This window comes from Galeopterus variegatus, unplaced genomic scaffold (assembly GCF_000696425.1).
Source record: "Galeopterus variegatus unplaced genomic scaffold, G_variegatus-3.0.2 Scaffold1790, whole genome shotgun sequence".
In the NCBI taxonomy this organism is placed as follows: Eukaryota; Metazoa; Chordata; class Mammalia; order Dermoptera; family Cynocephalidae; genus Galeopterus; species Galeopterus variegatus.
The window spans coordinates 16,598-16,844 of NW_007727901.1; positions in this window are offsets into that span (position 1 = coordinate 16,598).

Consider the following 247-nt stretch of genomic DNA (forward strand, 5'->3'; position numbering starts at 1 on the left):
TGTTTTTCATCCTGTATTAAATCACTATTACGCCTTTTGGTTTAAAGATTAGTTTTGGTTTTAAGGTAAGTTTAATTTAGTACTTCAGTCCCATGCCTCACAGATTCTTGACCTGAGGTGGGTTAGAATCACTCCAATTATGTATCGATTACAGGATCAAAACAAAACAAAGCGAAACATAAACGGGGTGGTTTCTTCTACTTTGCCTGATATTCTTGTCGAAATTGAACTGAGATATGCAGATAAT